Source organism: Rhinatrema bivittatum, chromosome 1 (genome assembly GCF_901001135.1).
Source record: "Rhinatrema bivittatum chromosome 1, aRhiBiv1.1, whole genome shotgun sequence".
Lineage (NCBI taxonomy): Eukaryota > Metazoa > Chordata > Amphibia > Gymnophiona > Rhinatrematidae > Rhinatrema > Rhinatrema bivittatum.
The window spans coordinates 120,935,590-120,954,886 of record NC_042615.1 but is presented as its reverse complement, the minus strand read 5'-3'; positions in this window follow the sequence as shown (position 1 = coordinate 120,954,886).

Below are 19,297 nucleotides of genomic sequence, written 5' to 3'. Positions count from 1 at the left end.
TGATAAAGTTTTATAAAAGTGGATGTTCTGACAGAGTCAGATGCAGTTATGTGTACACTGTTTCAAATATCTTGTAGGAAGATAGCCATTAGCTATTTGTTTTTATTTAGTGTGTTTCTAACCTTTCCTCCTGAAGCTCTTCCACTCCAGTTTCCTGGCACATGAAAGACTAGTGATAAAACATAGTCTTTAATAAATTCTTCTATGGGGTGTTTGATAATTTACACAGTTAAAAATCCATGGGCTTCACTCAAAAAGGGCTTTAAAAATATTCTTTGCCTATAGAGAAATTCTTTATTGAATAAGGTTAAACTGGTCATCAAAAACAAAGTAATATATGAACTGGATATCTATTTAAATAGTTTTGACAAAAAATAAATATGCACCATTTACCAATTAGTTAATAATTCAGATTCACAGAACATCTGGATTTTATATGTATACATGAAGATTAATATTTCTGATCATACATTACCATAAATAAAAACATTTTAGTCTGTGACAGCTGTGGCTGCTAGATAAGAAAGTCATTGAGAAACAGTGGAGGAATAATTTTCTTCCATCTTATTTGTAGCCACCAGTGCTATAAATTTGAAGGGAAAAAATCAATCCCAGCATTTGGGAGAAAAAGTCAATACTTATTTTGTAAATACAATGAATTGGTACAGAAATACAGATATTCCACTTCATTTCCCATAGCTTTTAGATATTAATCTGCACAATAAATAATTTGCAGTGAGTTTGCTTTTTATTTCTTCAGGTATGTTTATATTGTAAAAGTCATATGTTGCAGGACTGCTGTGTAGCTGTTAAAATAATTCACCTGTAGCAGTTTCTAATGATATGTACAGACAAAATGTTATGCATGACTTATAACTAAATTCTGTCTCAAGAAAAAAATATGAACCAAAAGTAGGTTCCATCTTATAAACCCAAATTTAGGCAATATCCTTATTTCTCTGTGGTCTATAATTAACAACCAAATGCACTCCCAATGGAGTGGTATACAAGCACATATCAAATTTTCACAATAAATCTTCTTTTTATTATCATTTAGAGAAATGTATCAAACAGCATTCACATTACATTTGTCATTGGAACAATATATAATATTTATCCAATTATTTTGTTACCACACTAATTAAAAAATATCACTCATACTCATACACGCTCATACATCCTTATTGCATTCATAAAATCTCTCCCAATACATCAAGAGTAATCACACTAAATCACCCCACACTTCAATGTATAATTAAACATCACTGCACAAACTATTTTACATCTTATCTCATTAGATCTAAACAGTGAATTTTTCAATTATATCCTTTGTGACAATCCCTACAGGGCCCTTGTTTCACCTCACGGCTTCATCAGGGGAATTTACAACTACAAGTTAACAAGTTAACAAGCAAAGTTAACAAGCAAAGATTTTCACAAACATTTCACAAATATAGGGCATCAATTTGTATCACTGTTCTTACAAAATCCCACTTTGTTTGTAGATACACCACTGGTCTTTCTTAGAACTTCCAAAAACTTTATTTCATTGGGATCCGAATTCTTTTTCTAGATACAGAATTTGAAAAAACATGGTTATAATTAAAACATTTCTAAAATTTCTTATTCTTCCCCTCTTGTACAGAATATATCTTCTCGCAAAAACAATATCTCAAATACTGGCACCAATCATCACAATCCGCTTCCTTCAAACCTCACACCAGTCTGACCAAGAAACTTAATTTACTTCTTCAGTACTACTAAAAATGAATAATTCAACATCACTTAATTACACCTCAACTTCCCTGATCTCTATAATGACCCACCTCATCTCATCTTATATTTTTAAATTCTTTTAAAGACAGGAAAGTAAACACCATCCCCTTAGCTACTACAAAACTCAGACAGACACCGCTGCTTCATTTACTTAATTTCATCTCCTTTAGACGAACGTCATTTTTAGAACCCGCATCAATGCTACCTACCAGTCAATTATTACCAACTCTCTTCCTTCTTCTAGCTATTATCATCGATGTTCCCCACGTATTTCAGAAATTCCATTCCATATTAGCAAAAATAATTCCACCTCATGATCAAAAAAAAATCCAGAAAAAGAGCTCATTAACCTTCCCCTTCTGTTTTTTAGCCTCAGTCTCTCCTAATATTCAAGGAATCCCAAAAAAGGCCTCTTACCTCTGGACGTTTAAACCTTACAGCCTCCATTTGTCATTCTCTCGGCTTTTCAAACGCGGTATGTAGGAATTCACCGCTAACAACACTTTAAAAGCAACCCCTCTAATTTTAAGGCCACCAATCTCCTTCTTCCCCTGACTCTGTACTGCTGCTCATTGGAGCTAGCGTACCAGCTGTTTAACTATCCACCAATCACGTAACTCTTGTATTGTTCTGACTACCCATGCTGATTCTCTCATTTAAAAAAACACTTCCCACTCGATCATACTGTTATGATCATACTGAAAAATAAACTTTTGCACCTGTTGTCTCAATGTTTGTGAGATGTTCCCTCCCCGAGGGCAAGGTAGTTGTTTTAGAATGCAAAACTTTAATTGTTCAATCGTATGGGCTGCTTCCAACCAATGTTTCACTAGAGGTACCTCTAACTTCTCTGTCCAGATACAACTTCTATGTTAAATAATCCGAGTTCTTATTGGTAAAATCGTGTGCCCAATATATAACTTCAGACAAAGACACTGAATCACATAAATGACCCTACTGGAACTACAGTCAAAAAGTCCTCTCAAGGTGTATTTATATGGAATCGATACATGTTCGAACGTCCGACCTTCCAGCATATGTGCACAAACAGAACACCTCTTACAATATATTTGTCCCTCCATTTCCTCTGTAGTATTCTCCTTCACTAATGAGGATACAAATAAATCTTTTAATTTATGCCCTCTAGTTCTTGCAAAGATGGGTTTGTTCTGTAAAGATGAATGTAAAGACAATATAGACCAATGCTGTAAAATGAGTTTTTGGATCTGGGGTGTCCTCAATGAAAATGGCAACACACGAACCATTTGTTGATCCTCTGTTTAGATTGGAGCAATAAATTTCAATTGGTGTATAACCTTCATTTAAAAGCCCATTTAATTACTTTTCTAGGATACCCTCTAGACAGGAATCTCTCCTTCATTTTAACAGCCTGTTTACAGTATTCTTCAAACCCATCATATAGCCTCCTTAATCAGAGAAACTGTCCTATGGGAATATTATCCTGCAAATTTAGAGGGTGAAAACTTTCATAATGCAACAAATGATTTCTATCTGTTATTTTGGAAAAAATTGTTGTGGCCAACTTCCCTTGATCTTTATACACCCATAGATCAAAAAATGCTATAGACTTTTTTATGACAGGTCAACGTAAACCGTAAATTCACATCGAATGAATTAAGCCATGTAACAAAAGCTTGCAGGCCACTTTCAGACCCCTTCCAGACAAAAAATATGTCATCTATAAATCACATCCAAATCTGGATGTCTTGCCAAAAATCAGTTGTATAGATGTTGGTCTTTTTGAATTCAGAAACATAAAGGCATGCCAGAAGATTTATTGTGAAAATTTGATATGTGCTTGTATACCACTCCATTGGGAGTATATTTGGTTGTTATATATATATATATAAACGACCTCTTGGTAAGGAGTATCGTTAGATCTTTAAAAAAATGGTAAGCTGGAGTTGTTTAAAATGTGTGGTCAGATGCACTACCACTTATTTCAGACACTTTTCTCTATGGCACATTTAGGGGCCTTAGTTTTCAGTTTTGATTTTATTCTCCCAATGAATTTATTAGTGTTTATTATAACCAACAAAACAGGTTAAAATCAGTGGGCACACAGTGAGAGGAAAAAGAGAAGAATCAAAGCTGGAAGACCTAAGCATATAGTGGTATTGCTAAGGTCATTTTGGAGAGATGTCATCTATGGGAGACATTTAGCTCTTTTATTAACAGCTGGCCTGCAGCAGGAGAGAGGGGGAACACACTGAGAGGAGAAAGCGAAGGAACGCCGCTGGGAGACCTAAGTATGTGGTGATTTTGCTGAGGCTCTTTCTCCTCTCCCTCCTCCCTTTGAAGAGACATCATCTATGGGAGACATTTACGGCCTTTATTTAAAGCAGGCCTACAGTGTGAAGCCTTTGGTGCACTAAAGCCACATGTCAAAGGGGTGTGCTCCTAGGAAATAAATCTAGTGGTACATCAGTGACTGGCTATTTGAAAGGGGAAGAAAAGGAAGGGTAAGATCTAGGTTTCTTCTCCTATGGTGGTCTCGAAGCCGAATGGACTCCCATGTGTTGTGGCCATCAGAACATCTTCTCTAGTTCTGGAGCTTTTCTTAGCCTGGGCACTAGTCTACCAGAGCTGCAGCCCACGATGGCTACATTAGATGGGAGGCCTGCAGCCTCCAGTGTTGGGGGAAGCGCTGGAGTTACCCCATTAAAGAAAAAGGAAGATTGTGAAGGGAATCAGTTTGGAAATTGGAAGGGATCCAGCTCAAGGGTTATGATGAGAGACACAATCTTGGAGATGTCAATAGAGGGAGTAAAATCATGGGAGGCTTCTCCTGTGGGTGGACAGGACATTAATGAACAGTGCTTAGATATTAGGCCTTCTGTTGTGAGAGTTGATAATGATTCATCTGAACCACTAGTCCCTTTGCCATCTTCAGTATATCCCTTGAGGGAGTCCTCTGAAGAGATTGTGGAGCTTAGAAATGTATCATTAATGGACTTGTGTGGGTGTTTACTAAAATGGAAAGAAAAATGTCTCAGTACTTTATACAACTGAGTAAATTTAATGAGGATGCCAAGTTGAAATTTCAATATCATGAATCTCTGTTGAGTGTTGTTGAGAATGATGCATCTGTTTTGAGATCTCAGTTGGCAACTGAGCAGCAAGCTTCAAGAATTGCCCATATTAAAGATAGTCTAATTATTCATATTCGGTTAGAATATAATGAGAACTTTTGGAGATGGAAGAATCAATGCTTTCTAAATTTTCCAATGACTATATTCCAATCAGCAAATGTGATGCTTAAGAAATATTTGTGTGAGATTTTGGGATTTTCTGAAGAGAGGCTATCTGCATTATCCAAGTTTTGTTATATTCCCAAGAGCAAGAGAACCATCAAGAGGAGGATGGGCTCAATCCTTTGTCTTTTGATTTATCTGCTTTTTTAGAATTTTTCTTAGATGATATTCCTGTTATAGCTACTCTCCTGGTATCGTTTAGTGGAGAGTATAATAAGGATATTGAAATTCAGAAGAATTTCTTTAATAAAGATTTTTTGTTTTGTGGTCAGAAAATACATGTATTTCCTGATATTTCCTATGTGACTCAGTGTTGAAAGAAGCAAGTTCTTTTGCTAACACAGAAAGTGTTTTTCCTCAGAACAATTTTCTTTCTCAAATTTCAATGTGTCTAGTATCTTATCGAAAGAATAGATTTGTATTCACTGACCTTACCCATTTGGATACATTCTTAAGAGATAAAACAAGAGAATAGTTTTGCTTCTATGTAATCACTATAACAGTGTTTATATTTAGGTAGACATTAAATATTAAGTTGTATCTCTTTCTCCACTTTTGTATTTTTCAAAGTTTGGTGTTATTTTCTGTGTTAGATTGCTCCCTTTATTGTGGATGGATTAGGAAGATACTAAAGTATTTTTCATAGATTTTCCTTTTTACCATTAATGCTTTATATGGCATTTTTATGATTGTCTTTATCAAATAAGAGAGCAAAAAGCAGACTAGCTAATAGTAAATCCACAAACGAAGGAAAGTGTGAGTATACAACATCAAATGTCCACAAAAAGTAGTAGAAGCAAAACACCTTATTCCAATAGTAAAGAAGTTCTTAGAATAATGCTGATAAAGTATTGTCCATTGCCACAGGAAAAATAAATCCCAGCCTTGACATGATCTATATTTCACAATAGTGCTTTTTTCAAGGGGAGGAAAACATCTGACAATAGATCAAAATAACAGTAAAGTTAGTAAAGAAGTATTTAGAGAACAAGTGGACAAAAGAAATAGGGATGTGCAGGAGAAAATAATTTGTTTTCATTTTCTGTTTGTTTTTGGGAGGATTTGTTTCCACAAATTTCAGTTTGTGGATTGTTTGATTCGTTTTCATATGTGAGAAAAAAAGTAATTAAACAATTAAAAAAAAAAAAAAAAAAAACGAGCCCTCCCGGGGATTCTCACTGCCCAAACAAATGCTGGGGCTGGGATCCCCCCCAGCTCCCACTTACCCAGTCCAGTGGGGATCCGTTGCCTTTGATCTAGGCCCAGGTGAAAGCCTCAGCCTTGTGTAAGCTAAGGGCACATTAGGTCATTGTGACCTCAGCCTACTCAAGGGCAAGGTTTTAGCCTGACCCAGAGGCCGGGTCCAAACGCTTGGGTCTTAGCCTAAGCTGGGGCCCAGACCCAGGCCTGACACCATGTCCTGGCTCAGAGGCCAGGTCCCATCATTGGAGCCTCAGGCCAGACCCAGGCCCAACATTGTGACCTGACACAGAGGCTGAGTTCTGACACAGGGGCCTCGGTCTGGTTCTAGGCCTGATGCTGCAACCTGACCCAAAGGCAAGGTCCCGACGCTGGGTAGTAGGCCCAGACCCAGGCCCGATGCCGGGGGCTTGACCAGGAGACCAGATCCTGATGCCAAGGTCTCAACCCAGGATCAGGCCCAGGCCTCATATCCCAGGCCTGTGAGCTTCTTCTTGGTTCTCTTCTTTCATCAGCACTTGCAAGCCAAATGATGCTGTCTACTGGGGTCACACCTGAGTTAATTAACTCTGGCATATTCTCCCCAGCAGATGGCACCATTTTGATGTATGAATGCTTTACATCAAAATGGCGCTATCTGCTGCAGTGAATGCATCAGGTTGTGTCATGGTGCCAAGGCCTCAGTGTCGCGACCTTGGCCTTGGCCTATGCAAGATCATGGCTAGAGACTGGGTTCAGGCCCAATGTCACAGCACAGCCCAGAAGCCGAGTCTTGATGCAAGGCCTCGACCTGGGCCCAGGACCAAAACCATGGCATGGCATGGAGGCCAGGTGCTGATACCAGGCCTCAACCTGAACCCAGGACTAATGCTAGGGCTTGGCACGGAGGCTGGGTCCTGCAGCATGAGAGTCGGACTAAGCTGGAGCCCGGGCCCAGACTCAACACCACAGCCTGGCCTGGGGACCAGGCCCTGATGCCTGGGCTTGGGCCTAAGGTCAGGCCTAGCCCCAAAGCCCAGGCCTCTCAGATCCATAAATGCCATCCTCTTCTTTCTTATTTAAACTGATGCCATGCACGGGGGTTGCACCAGAGTTAATTAACTCCAGTGCATTCACCCCTGTAGTCAGCACCATTTTGATGTATGTCAATGCCGTACAATGCCATACATCAAAATGGTGATGTTCACTTGGGTAAATGCACTGGAGTTAATTTACTCTGGTGTGACCCCAGCACATGGCATCAGTTTAAAAAGAAAGAAAAAAAGAAGAGACCAGCATCAAGGGAGTTGCGAGGCCAGGACTCTTGGCCTGGTCTTGAAACTAGGCCAAGGCCCAAGTATCGGGATCTGGTCTCTGGGCCAGGCTGCAGTGTTTGGCCTAGGTACAGGCTTTTGTGAGGCCTGTGCATTGGGCCTGGGTCTGGGCTGAGGCCCCAGCATCAGGACACAGCCTCCAGGCAGGGCCACAGAATCAGGCCTATACCTGGGCTTGGACCCTGGCTCAGGCATTGTGAGCCATCCTCCAGGCTGGAGTTCGGAATTGGCCAAGGCGCTAATATCAGGACCTGGCCTCCAGGCCAGGCTATGGTATTAGGCCTGTGCCCAGACAGCAGCCTAGGACAAAGCCAAGGCATCAGGACCCAGCCTTCTGGCCAGGATGTGGCATCAGGCCTGGGCATGTTCCCTGGCCCAGGCTGAAGCTCAGGCAGTAGGACTCACTCTCTGGGATGGGCTCCAGTGTCAGGCCTGGGTCCAGGTCGAGAGCCCCAGTATAAGGACCCACCTCCCAGGCTGGGCCATGGTATTGGGCCTTCAACCAAGCCATAGCATCAAGCTGAGGCCCAGGCATCAGGACCCAGTCTCTGGTCTCGACCCCAACATCAGGACACAACTTCCAGGCCAGGCCATGGCATTGGACCTGTGTCCAGCCTCCGGCATAGGCAGAGGTCCAGGCATCAGGACCTGGCCTGCCTAGCCCTCAGATATATGACAGATCAGTTAAGTGACTGGTCAGGGGGCTTAGATCTTGGCCGATGTCCCAGCGTCGGCCTGGGCCTAGGCTGAGACCCCAGTTTTGCACTAGGGCCTAAGCCTCAGCCCCTGTTTTGGGCTTTGGCTTTGCCCTACGTAAAGCCCCAGCTTTGGGCCTAGGCCGAGGTGCCGGCATCATACTCAGATATAAGCCACAGCTCCTGCTTTGGGCCTCGTCCTATTCCCTAGGCAAGGCCTTGGCCTCGGGCCAAGGCCGAGGTCCTGCTGCATTTATTTTAAATGAATGCAACAAATAAGGTTTGTTTCATTTGGAAGGGTCCACAGGTCATTTCAGGGTCCCCCAAATGAAAATAAATTGCCCCTATCCCTACTAATTTTAATAATTTGCATGAGGAAATTTAACTTGTGTATTTTCCTTAGCACGTGTAGGCTTTTATGTTTGTAAATTATCAAATTTTATAATATGCACGCATGAAGGAAATTTCCTAGTTTACCAATTTGTCCACCAGTTTTCTAGTCTACTTCTTGGTCATCAAAAGCGCCCTGGTTCTTTAGCATGTGTTCCCCCCAGTTTTCCTAGACCCCCTCACCCAGTCAATATTGCCTATAAAGAATTATATTCTGACTTGCGCCTGTTAATTAGCAGGTGTAAATATGTTCAGCTAACAGTCATGCACGCATTGCATTCATAAGTTTTAAAATAGTGTCTTATATGTGTAAATACTGTGCCCGCCCTAGCCTGCCCCTTTTTTATGTGAACAAATTTATTTGTGTACCATTACTTGCTCGTGTGCTTGAGGCTTATAAAATAGCACTTATGCAAATGTGTGTTTTTTTGCATGTGCCTGTGTTAACTTTTATGCGAGCAACTCTTTTAAAATTCACCTTAATGTGCTTATATTTTATGAGCCTAGTTGTAAAAATGTGTGCATAATAACCCAGAATTAAATGTGGAGGCAGGTATTGGACTATCTAGTTTGCATTTCTACTAGCTGAGGATCGTGGAATGCATTTAACTCTTCTGTCACCATTTAAAAGTACTCCCAAATTGGTTCCTCTGATGATTGAGTCTCCCAGCAGAAGCAGCTTTCTTTTATGACATTTGATTCTGTTGCAGGGCTTCTGGGTGCATTGGGTGACTTCACTTTTAGAAATCACTTCAATATCTATTGCTGAGGTTTCTTCATTCTCCAATGCAGAAAAAGCATTATGTAGGGGTAACAGTGGGGAGAGTGGGTGTCTTTTCATTACAGGCCTTATTCTGTCAATGCCCACTGTAACCCTACTTTCGCACACAATGCTAAAGATAAAGCTGTATAGTTTGTACAAAGTTACTATTCTCTTTATACCTTTTTTTTTCTACCCTACCTATCAGTTCTTTCATGTTATTATATATAACCATATAATGTTTTATGTTCTTATATATAACCATATAATGTTTTTTTAACTATGATATGTTATTCTGTTCATTGTATTTTCCTCCTTTTCAGTTCAATGTAAGCCGGCATGATGTGCCTTACAAATGTCGGCAAAGAAAAGCCCATAAATAAATAAAATAAATAAATAAATAGTTGTTCCTGGGTTTTTGAATCCTGGATGTCTGACATCTCTGTGGGAGTGGGAGTTGATGCATAGAATGCTGTAAAGTTGGGGAAGGTGGGTGTCTGTTTCTCACGTCTTGTTCTACCAGAGCCCACTGTAACCAATTTTTTCCTGGGTATCTGCAACCTCTGTGGAAGATGGGCAAGAGATACTGGATGGTTCAAGGAAGGGGAGGTTAATTGAAACCTAGACTTCCCTTAGATGAATCAGCTCCATTTTAATTGCAGACAACTGAAGGCAAAAGGGACAACCTTTGATTCTCCAAATGATAGGCCTTGGGACATATGCTCCACAATTGTTGCATTGAATGAAAGAAATTTTGTTAATTTTTCACTAATTCATTAAATAATTTACATAAGGTAAGGTAAAATTTAGGCTCTAGCAAAGATTTTTATTAGGTTTTTGAAGTAAAGACTAAGGGTCCGATGCAATAAATTTGCATAGAAAGCTGGCGCTGAACAGTCAGCACCCGCTTTCTTAACGCACCACAGGCACCTCCAAGGGGGGCACCATGCAATATTTAAATTAGGGGGTCGCGTTAATAAGGAGGCACTTGGCTTGCGCTCCCCTAGCACCTCCTTGCTAACGCAACCCCGATCAGTTTTCCTAACTCGGCCGGCTGAGCGCACTGTATTGCATCGGCCCCTAAAAGTATTAGTGTTATCTAGTAAAGATTAATAAGTAGAATTTGAAAACTAATTTTACAAGCAATATGACAGTTTAACTTATTATTATCTGAGCTGTAAGGAACTACTATGTAATGGCACGTCATCCATAGCAGAAGTAAAGCTACGTTGCAGGGGACCCTGGCGCATGCCTGTGCGCATAAGTATTTCATGCTAATTTCAAGCTAAAATCCAGGAATGCCTATGCCCTGCCCAGACGACGCCAATTCCCGGCTCCCTTTTCATACATTTTCATGTGTGTAGTGGCAAGTACAAGTGTATTCATGTGGCTTTTAAAATCCGCTTGTGTGGGTCAGCCCAACTTGTAGTCGTATTTCTCAGTTTTGACACGCGCTGGGCTTTTAAAATTCACCTTTGGTTGGCTTAAAGGTGAAGGCTTCCTTCTATGATTTTCTTTTTCCTATTGTCAAGAAAATGACAAAACCTAATGGGAGTTAAATATTTAGTTATTTAAATAGATAATATATTTTCTCGATGCATAGCATTCTGTGAATCATAGCTATGTATGTATATGCAGCATCAAACTGAAAAAAGTAATTCACTCCAGTAAAACATTTTTAAAAGGCCATACATGACCTAATCTCATTTTTATTCCTTGCAAGGAAGGTGGAAGCATGGACTTGATGAACATGTGTTACTTCAGATTTTCATTGAAATGTCCTCTAGGGGTAAGCCATAACTAATTCTCTATTTATGCAGAATGCGGAACTAAACATTGGTATTGCACAGTGCACACAGTATCAGGCTTATAAAACAACGCTTTATCACTCAGGTCTAGGTGTCTGAATCTATTCTTTAATGGACCAAAAGCTCTCTCAGTCACTTCACTTGTTTTTCTATGAGCTTCATTAAATATCTGTTCACCTTCTGTGACAGGATTCAGAAAAAGTGTCAAAAGCCATGGTGTCAGTGCTTAACCACTGTTAACCTATAACTGAAACATATTATTTAGTACTTGATGTGTGCAGAAGGTAAGTCTGCAACTCTCATCACACTGCAGTTACCTAGCAGTCAACTGCCAATGCAGAATACAAGTTAAAATCATTGCCAAATTGCTTATTGGCAAAAAAGAAAAAAGAGTCCAGGACTGAGCCAGGGGAATTTGATTACAAGATTTGTTTTAGAAAGTAGGGATATGCTTTTGTTGGAAATGAAATAAGAAATGTCAACAACATTTCCTATTTCCTTTCCTTTCATTTTTAAACCAAAATGAAAAAAAGAACGATAAATGAGTTATTTTTCATTTTAAAAATTGTAGGCCTTACCCCTGCTATGAAACATACAGAAGAAAGTCCCATGGCCCTCGGCCTAACCCCCCAGTTCCGTGGAATCTCCCACTCTCCATCCTCTTATCTCAGCTTTAGGTAGAAAAGGGGGAAGGAGAGATCCCCAATCTGCCTCACAAGTCTTGATTTCAAAATGGTGACAGCTGACCTGAGGATGACATCATTTTGGATTACTGCCATTTTGTCTGTAATATTCTCATAGGTGCCCAACTGAGCACCATAGATCATCAAACAGTATAATGTGATATTGTAAATAAGATACAGAGAAGTTGCACGAAGACCTGAGTTTGGAGTTTCTAAAATATGGACTTTGTCAAAATAGGGGTGTTCCTGCAGGAAGAACTAGAGGACAGAGAAAATAGGTGAGTTGGAATAACAGTAGGCAAATTTAAAAGAAGCTATTGCAAAGGTAACAAATCTAAGAACATAAGACTTGCCATACTGGGTCAGACCAAAGCTCCATTAAGACTAGTATCTTATTTCCAACAGTGGCCAAGACACTTCACAAGTACCTATCAGGATCCCAAGGTGTAGACAGATTACAAGCTGCTTATCCCAATAATTACCAGTGGATTTCTGCAATTCTACCTTAATAATGGTTAATGGACTTTTCCTCCAGGAACTTGTCCAAACCTTTCTTAAATGCAGCTACACTAAGAGATTTAACCACATCCTCTGGTAACAGACTCCTTATTTGTTGAGTAAAAAAATATTTTCTCTTATTAGTTTTAAATGTATTACCTAGTGATATATAGTTATGAATATTAATTTTTGTAAACTGCTGTGATTTTTACATGGAATGACGGTATATAAAATGTCTAAATAAAATAAAAATAAATAAAATAACTTCAATGTGTGTCCCGTGGTCTTTGTACTTTTCGAAAAAGTAAACAACTGATTAACTTTTACTCGTTCCATTCCACTCAGTATTTTATAGACCTCTATCATATCTTCTCTCAGCCGTCTCCTCTCCAAGCTGAAGAGCCCTAACCTCTTTAGCCTTTACATAGAAACATAGAAATGACGGCAGAAGAAGACCAGACGGCCCATCCAGTCTGCCCAGCAAGCTTCTCACTTTTGGTTTTTTTTTTTTTTTCTCATACTTATCTGTTTCTATTGGCTCTTAGTAACCTTTTGGTTCTATTTCCCTTCAACCCCCACCATTAATGTAGAGAGCAGTGTTGGAACTGCATCTAAGTGAAATATCTAGCTTAATTAGTTAGGGGTAGTAACTGCCGCAATAAGCAAGCTACACCCATGCTTATTTGTTTACCCAGACTATGTAATTCAGTCCTTGTTGGTTGTCCGTATATAGATCCACTTTTCTTCATTCCCCCTGCCGTTGAAGCAGAGAGCTATGCTGGATATGCGTGAAGTATTCGTCTTTCTCCCCTGCCGTTGAATCAGAGAGCTATGCTGGATATGCGTGAAGTATCGGTCTTTCTCCCCTGCCGTTGAAGCAGAGAGCTATGCTGGATATGCGTGAAGTATCGGTCTTTCTCCCCTGCCGTTGAATCAGAGAGCTATGCTGGATATGCGTGAAGTATCGGTCTTTCTCCCCTGCCGTTGAAGCAGAGAGCTATGCTGGATATGCGTGAAGTATCGGTCTTTCTCTCCTGCCGTAGAAGCAGAGAGCTATGCTGGATATGCATTGAAAGTGAAGTATCAGGCTTATTTGGTTTGGGGTAGTAACCGCTGTAACAAGCAAGCTACTCCCCGCTTTTTTGTGAATGCAAATCCTTATTTCCACATTTTCTCTTGCCGTTAAAGCTTAGAGCAATGTTGGAGTCATATTAACCGTGTGTATGTTTATTGAATAAGAGTATTATCTCCAGGCAGTAGCCATCATTCCGGCGAGCCACCCACTCTTCATTCACGTACTCTAGACTTTATGGATCCACAGTGTTTATCCCACACCCCTTTGAAGTCCTTCACAGTTCTGGTCTTCACCACTTCCTCCAGAAGGGCATTCCAGGCATCCACCACCCTCTCCGTGAAGAAATACTTCCTGACATTGGTTCTGAGTCTTTCTCCCTGGAGCTTCAAATCGTGACCTCTGGTTCTGTTCATTTTTTTCCTACGGAAAAGGTTTGTCGTTGTCTTTGGATCATTAAAACCTTTCAAGTATCTGAAAGTCTGTATCATATCACCTCTGCTTCTCCTTTCCTCCAGGGTGTACATATTTAGATTCTTCAATCTCTCCTCATAAGTCATTCAATGAAGACCCTCCACCTTTTTGGTCGCCCTTCTCTGGACCGCCTCCATTTTGTCTCTGTCTCTTTGGAGATACGGTCTCCAGAACTGAACACAGTACTCCAGGTGAGGCCTCACCAAGGACCTGTACAAGGGGATAATCACTTCCCTTTTCTTACTCAATATTCCTCTCTCTATGCAGCTCAGCATTCTTCTGGCTTTAGCTATCGCCTTGTCACATTGTTTCATCGACTTCAGATCATTAGACACCATCACCCCAAGGTCTCTCTCCTGCTCCGAGCACATCAGGCTTTCTCCCCCCATCGAATATAGTTCATTCAGATTTCCACTCCCCATATGCATGACTCTGCACTTCTTGGCATTGAATCTCAGCTGCCATATCTTCGACCACTCTTCCAGCTTCCTTAAATCCCATCTCATTCTCTCCACTCCTTCCAGCATGTCCACTCTGTTGCAGATCTTAGTGTCATCCGCAAAAAGACAAACCTTACCTTCTATCTCGTCCGCAATGTCGCTCACAAAGATATTAAACAGGACAGGTCCCAACACCGATCTTTGCGGTACACCTCTTAAAACCACTCTCTCTTCAGAGAGTTCCATCTACCATCACACATTGTCTTCTGTCCGTCAACCAGTTTGCAATCCAGGCCACCACCTTGGCACTCTCTCCTAAGCTTCTCATTTTATTCACCAGTCTCCTATGCGGGACCGTATCAAAAGCTTTGCTGAAAATCCAAGTAGATGACATTGAGTGCTCTTCCTTGATCCAATTCCTTGGTTACCCAGTCAAAAATGTCGATCAGATTTGTCTGACAGTATCTTCCCCTGGTGAATCCATGCTGCCTCTGGTCCAGCAATTCTCCCAACTGTAGATAGTTCACTATTCTCTCTTTCAACAGTGACTCCATTACTTTCCCCACCACTGAAGTGAGGCTAACCGGTCTGTAGTTACCAGCCTCTTCTCTGTTCTCACTCTTGTGAAGCGAGACCACCACCGCTCTTCTCCAATCACTCGGCACCACTCCCGTTTCTAGGGATCTATTGAACAGGTCACACAGCAGACCCGCCAGCACATCTCTGAGCTCCCTCAGTATCCTGGGATGAACCTCATCAGGCCCCATGGCTTTGTCCACTTTCAGTTTCCCCAGTTCTTCCCATACCTTCTCTACTGTAAATGGAGTTAAATCTACTCCACTCCCCTTAAATCGTTCATAGGAGAATTGTTTCATCCTCTTTATCATTTTGGTCACGCTTCTCTGTACATTTTCTAATTCTGCCATATCTCTTTTTGAGATGTGGTAAACAGAACAGTGTTGACCAGGTTTATATTTTAGAAAAATAAACAAAAGTAAGAGGAAAAAGAAACTGATTGGGTTTTCAAAAGAAGTGGCTAAAAAAATAAAGACTAAAAGAACAGCATTCAACAAGTATAAAGGAAATTGAGGGAGACAAAAAAAAATCAGGAAAACAAAAGGTCAAGTGGAGGAAAGGATGACCAAAAAGGTAAAGCAAGGTGACAAAACATTTTTAGATATATTCGAGAAAGCAGAGAGACTTGAAGTGGTATAGTGAAATTGAAAGGTGATGAGCAGCAATATGCAGAAAGAGATGAAGCAATGGCAGAAATATTAAACACATACTTCTGTTTGGTGGTCACTAAAGAAGACCCTGATGAAGGACTATTGCTGGTTCAGAAGACTGTAGAAGATGGTGATGGGACAGATGAAACTCCATTTACAAAAGAGAATGTAGGGGAAAAGCAAGTAAAATTGAAAGAAGACAAGGCCATGGTGCCAGATGAGGTACATCCCAGTATACTAAGGGAGCTCAGAGATGTGCTGCCAGGTCCACTGAAAGATCTGTTCAATAGATCCCTGGAAACAGGTGTGGTGGCAAATGACTGGAGAAAAGTGGTGATGGCCCTGCTTCACAAGAGTGGTAGCAGAGAGGAGGCTGTAAGCTGCAGGCCAGTTAGCCTCACCTTAGTGATGGAAAAATTAATTGAAACTCTGTTGAAGGAAAGGATAGTGAACTATCTACAAACTGGTAGGTTGCTGGACTCGAGGTAGCATGGATTCACCAGGGGAAGGTCCTATCAGACAAATATAATTGATTTTTTTGATTTGGGTGACAGGATATTTGGATCAAGGAAAAGTTTGATGTGATTTACTTGGATTTCTAAACAGCTTTTCATATGGTCTCACATAGGAGACTCATGAATAAAATGAGAAGCTTGGGACTCTGCGCCAAGTTGGTGGAGTGGATTAAAAACTGGTTGACGGACAGGAGACATCTTGTAATAGTAAATGGAGCCTTCTCTTAAGAGTGAATGTTGTTAAGTGGAGTGCCACAAGGATTGGTTTTGTTCAATATCTTTGTGATTGATATTGCAAAATGGATAGAAGGTAAAATTTGTCTATTTGTAACTGATACTAAGGTCTGCAAGAGTGTGGACATGCCTGAAGGAATAGAGAGAATGAAAAGTGAATTAAGAAATCTTGTAGAATGGTCAAAGATTTGGCAGCTGAGATTTAAAACCAAGAAGTGCAGAGTTATGCATCTGGGGTGAGGTAATTCAAAAGAGCTGTATGTGATGGGGGTTGAAAGACTAATGTGCACAGTCTGGAAAAGGGACCTTGAAGTGATAGACTCTGGTGATTTGAAGATGCTGAAGCAATATGACAAAGTGATAGCTAAGACCAGAAAAAGGCTGGACTGCATAGAAAGAATAACAGTAAGGCAAAGGAGGTGATAATGCCCTTGTACAGTTCCTTGGTAAGACCTCACCTAGAATACAGTGTTCAGTTCTGGAGACCATATCTCAGAAAGGATAGAGACAGGATGGAGGTGGTTCAGAGAAGGGTGATCAAAATGTGAGGGGTTTGTATCAGAAGACTTATGAGGAGAGTCTGAAGGATCTAAATATATATACCCTGGAAGAGAGGATGTATAGGGGAGATATGATACAGACCTAAAATGCCTGCAAAGTTTTAATGTTGCTCAATCCTCAAATCTCTTATGTGGAAAGCAAACAATAGAACTAGGAGATCACAAAGTAAATCTCCAGGTGGTTGACTCAGAATCAACATCAGGAAATATTTCTTCATGAGGAGGATGGTAGATGCCTGGAATACCCTCCCAGAAAAGGTGGTGAAGACAAAAACAGTGGATTAATTCAAATTGGAATGGGATAAACAATGTGGATCGCTAAAGGCATAGAAGTGGAAGTGAAGGAAAGGGTGTATAGAGATAACTACATGGAGCAGCATCTGCTTCCCTTAACAGAAAGCATAGGGATTACTATCATTAACCAATTAGTATTCATGATTTTGATGCAACTGCATCATCATTCTCCGCTTCGACAGCAGGGGCAGGGGTTGGGGAATTGGATTCAGATGACAGTCAATGCTGGACCCTGCATTTTACGGTCCAGGATACTATTGCTAAGACATTAGGGGAAAAGTGCAGGACTGTTTCTATGACCAAGTCCAAAAGCAAAGCATGTTCAAGCAGCATTGTCTGAATTGTCAAGATGGCTGTAAAAAATGTAATTAGCAGTAATTTGGGGCTTGACACTGGTTTCAGTTGTTAGTATTACTACCCTTAACATAAGGCCTGAGGAATAATCTGCATGGAGCAGCAGTTCTACCATAAGAAACTTGCCTGGGCAGACTGGATGGACCATTCAGTCTCTTTCTGCCATTGTTACTACTTTACTATGTATTACTCCAAAATAGAGTTAGCCTCAGCTCAGCCATCTACATTTTGAAACACAGCACTAGTGCAGCAGGAATGACGGTGGATCTCTCCTGCTCCCTTTTCTACTCACAAATGGGATAAAAGGCTGACTGAGTGACCATAGCAGGGGATGCGATGGAGAGGATAGGTAAGAGGCCCATAGAGGGGATTTATTAAGCTATAGTTTTTTTGTGTGCATTAAAATATTGCAGTGTGAGCTATTGTCAAACAGCACATGCTGAAAACAAACTACCCTCAGCAACTTTGGAATCTCCGGTACCGCTCTATCCTGGATCAAATCGTACCTACAAAATCGTCACTACACAGTTTCTTCTGATAACAAGGAATCTGACCCAATCACCCTCAACCAAGGTGTCCCCCAGGGCTCATCCCTCTCGTCCACCCTTTTCAACATTTACATGCTGCCCCTCACAACCCTCCTCACTAATCTTGGCTTCAAACATTTCATATACGCTGACGATGTTCAAATTCTTTTCCCTTTTACTGACTCACTCCAAACTGCTCTTCAAAACTGGGAATCATGCCTTATTGCTATCAACCAACTTCTTACAGACATGCACCTTGCCCTTAACCCCCCAAAAACTGAACTCCTCATCATCTCTACCAAATGTCCTCTACCCCCCATACCCCCCGCTTACATCAGCACTACTTTCCCCGCCCATACCCGTAATCTGGGTGTCCTCATAGACAATCAGCTCTCTTTCAAACCCTTCATTAAATCTATCATAAGTGACTGCTACTTCAAACTTCAAACCATTAAAAAACTCAGACCTCTACTTTACTTTACTGACTTCCGTACAGTACTGCAATCTATCATCTTCTCCAAGATTGACTACTGTAATGCTCTCTTCCTTAGCCTCCCTGCATCATATACCAAACCTTTACAACTCCTACAGAATGCCTCAGCACGCATCCTCACCAACTCCAAAAAACGTGACCACATCACACCCACCCTGATCGAACTCCACTGGCTGCCTATACAATTCCATATCCTTTTCAAGACACTCTCACTCATCCACAAAAGCATCAATAATGAAAACTCTGACTGGCTCAACCCTCCCTTACTTCTACGCACATCCACTCGACCATCTCGTTCCGTACACCAAGGAACACTCCTTACCCCCTCTATCAAATCTACAAAACTCACCTCCACAATGAACAGAGCCTTTTCTCTAGCCGGTCCCACCCTGTGGAACTCCATGCCACCAGACCTACGCACTGAATCCTCTACCCCTAAATTTAAAAAAAAACTAAAAACTTGGTTGTTCCTACAAGCCTACCCATCCAATATGAACCTCTCTCCGAATGTTATCTGATCCATCTTCAGTCCCCCCCCCCCCCCGCTCACCTCTCACCCTATCTTCCTATCGTGCTTACTCATCTCTACTTTCCCCCTCCTTTCCCTCCGCTCCTAATGTATTTTCCACCTATTGTTTGTCAAACAGTATTATATAATGCCATTCTCAATCTTTATTAAACTTTGTGTAAATATCCTTTTGCCTCCCATT